We start from the raw sequence: 3,340 nt of genomic DNA on the forward strand, positions 1-3,340 counted from the left end.
TTCTGTGGTGATTTGAATGAGACTTTCTCCACAGGCTCATGTTTAAATTCTTGGTCTCCAGTTAGTGGACTCTTTGGGCAGTGTCTTAGTTAGGGTTTCTATTGTTGCAACAAAATACCATGACCAAAAAGCAAGTTGGGAAGGAAAAGGTTTGTTCAGCTTACACTTCCATATTACTGTTCATCATCAAAGGAAGTCAGGGCAGGAACTCAAGCAGGGCAGGAACCTGGAGGCAGGAGCTGATGCAGACGCCATGATGGAGTGCTGCTTACAGGCTTGCTTCCCTGGGTTTGCTCAGCCTTCTTCAGTTCCTGCCTCCAGGTTCCTGCCTTGACTTGTTGCTTGGACTTCCTTTGTTGATGATCTATAATATGGAAGTGTAATCAAAATAAATCCTTTTCTCACTAAGTTGCGAAAAAACCCCATGGTTTTATCACAATAATAGAAATCTCACTAAGACAGGTATCAATTAAAAATCTGATTATATAACAAGAAGGGTCAGATTTGGAAAGGAACCAGAGGTGGGTCATAGAAAAATGATGATACAATGCAAATGTGAAAAACTGTCATCTATGTGGGTGTCTCTGGGTCCCTTTCTTCATGCACAAAGCTATGTAACCCCTGTTTCCTTGATTTTCTTCAGGCTTCTAATTAAAGTTTCATCTCAGAGTAGAGCACTTCAACCACTCATCGTTATTGCTGACTATCTTAAGTGATGTGTTCTTAAGTGATGTGTCCTGCTCCCTGATATTACAGGGAGGGGTCACCAATCCCTTGTCTGCTTGCTCACTATTTCTCTTCCTTCCTTGGAATGTAAGCATAAAATTAGCAGCTCTAGGTACTTTCATTTCTTATTAAAATAAGGATTTTCACGATCCCCATTAGTCCCACCTATCCTGTGTGGGAGGAGCTTGCAGGGAGCAGTCAAATGGGGCTCCTGGCTTGTCTTTACTGTTTCCAAGTTGCATGATTTGCAACTTGTGAAAATCATTTTACCCTTCAAATCTGCAAAGATCTTCACTAAAGATGGACTCCCCCATCAATAGAATATGCATTGTCCCTGTCCGTGTGTGTGCACACGCGCACGGATGTATGTGCAAATGTGTGTGTACAGGTATATACGGTTTGTTTTTGTCCTTTCTTTCTTTCCATCTTTTTTCTTTTTCTTTTTCTTTTTTTTTTTGTCTTTTGAGGCAAGATCTCTTCATTGAACCCACAGCTCATTGATTGGTTAGATTGGCTGGCCAATCAGAGGTCTGTCTATCTCCCGTTAGCTCCTGCCTCCCCTGCAAGTTCAGGCATTACAGACATCAGGAGCAGCTTCTTGCGTGCAGGGCTGGGAAATCTTAATTCAGGTCCTCATGAATACAAGGCAAACACCTTACCCATGGAACCATCTTCCCAGCCCCAGACCCCTAGTTCTCTGGATCTCATCTGTTTGTTGATGGTTTCTGTTATTTATTTAGGTAGCACACATCCTTGCAAGGTGTGGTGGCGCACACCTTTAGCGTCAGCACTCAGAAGACAGAGGCAGAGGGGTCTCTACAATTTCAAGGTCGTCCTCGTCTGTGTAGTGAATTCCAGGCCAGCCAGGGGCGCAAGGTGAGACTCTGTCGCCAATAGATAAATAAACAGACAAATAAATTTGTTTTGAAAGTCTAACAAAATCCCCCACAGAACCAGCCTTTCTCTTTGACTGACAGAATAATGACTGTCCTCTGGCTATTTTGCCACTTTGTCCTGTTCACCTGATGAAGGCTGACCCAGTTTATCTTTGTGGTCGTTTTTACCTTATTGCTGTTATCTGCCAGTCAATATGTAATATGAAATGTATCGTTGTGAGACGACTCATGTGGTCGCTGCCCTACTGCCCGCCTTCACCTTTTCTGGCTCCAAACCTCCGCAGCTGGTCTTACCAACTTCTCAATGTTTCTGTGCTAACTTAAAAATACTGGAAAAGAAATTAAAAATCTGAATACATGACTACAGAGCCTATCCTAGTACCTGGGAGACAGAGGTATGAGGATTCTGACCCTTCAGGACCACCTTCTGCTTTATACTGCAGAAAACAAAACAGTACAATATATTTTAGCAGAGTAGTGCATATGGCATGAGATTTACCGTCAGGCCCTTTTGAATTGTGCAGCTCTGTGGTCTTACACTCATGAGAGTGTGTGATCATCGTGGTCATGTCCAGATCCCTTTTTGGTAAAACTGCAACTGTGTCACCTCAAACATTTGCTTAGGTACTTTGTCTCCCTCCTTGCCTGACCTTGTTCCTCAGGAGTGTATCTAGTCGGGTTACAGCTTCAGTAGACTCTGTCAGTATTATCTGAAGAAGTCGGTGGCTCCTCCATCTACAGGGCTAGCTCTGGCATAGCTCCTGCGAGGTAGATCAGCATTTGCCCTGAGTAATACCGTTGTGAGTTGAATCCCGAAGGCGCTCTGCCCTGGATGGTCAAAACTGCTTCTGATCAGGCTCCCCACGAAGCCAGACTGCTTCTCTTGTGGCATGCCTGATGGCTGACGTAATTCCTTCCTTTCAAGCCTCCCACTGCACTCCTGAGTTCTATTGTTACCACATCCTGCTTGCTGCCTGCTCCCAGGAAAGAGCATATGGGGGGAAGGAAGAGACCTCACTTGATAAACAAAACTCATTTTTTTTTAATTGATATCCCATTGCATTCACTTGCACAGGCTTATCTAATTTAAAAAGCAAGCATATGTTCATTGGGGTTTCTTGGCAGGATCCTTATATTGAGATACTTCATTTTTTCTGATTGATGAATTTGACTCCTTCCCGCAGCAAAAGGCAAGGTTGACCGTAGCTTCATTAAGAGAGCTGAGTAGCTCTCAAGGTAGTCTATGGTTTGTTTTTTTTTTTTTTTTTACTCCCGATGGTGAATTCTGATTATATGAAGGGAAGCCATGAGAAGTGGACATTAGTAACATTTTTAAGGTTTAACTCTAAAAACGGAGTGAGAGTATTTCCAACAATCACGCGTTCATTATTTCACCACGTAGCTTTTGTGCTGCTGAGCTAGGTGAGGAAGGTTTGGTTTTGCGAATTTCATGTGGATCTGCGAGAAGTGAAGTGGAAGGAGGTGCTTGGGTTGCGCAGCTACTCAGTGTGGTTGGGGCAGGTCGAGTCGGGCAGCTGCTCAGCTGTCACGTTCTGCGGGCGGGGGGCTCGGGCGGGCCGGCGAAGCTCCCGCGTAGTGAGCGGCCAGGGGGAGAGGGCGCGGCAGAGGCCGGGCCCCAGCTCGCTCGGAACGGTTGTAGTCCCCTGCGCTCTTGGGAGGGGCGTGGCTTGGCAGCAGGCCGGGGGCGGGGCCTCTGC

Source organism: Psammomys obesus, unplaced genomic scaffold, assembly GCF_907164565.1.
Source record: "Psammomys obesus unplaced genomic scaffold, mPsaObe1.curated_primary_1811, whole genome shotgun sequence".
Lineage (NCBI taxonomy): Eukaryota > Metazoa > Chordata > Mammalia > Rodentia > Muridae > Psammomys > Psammomys obesus.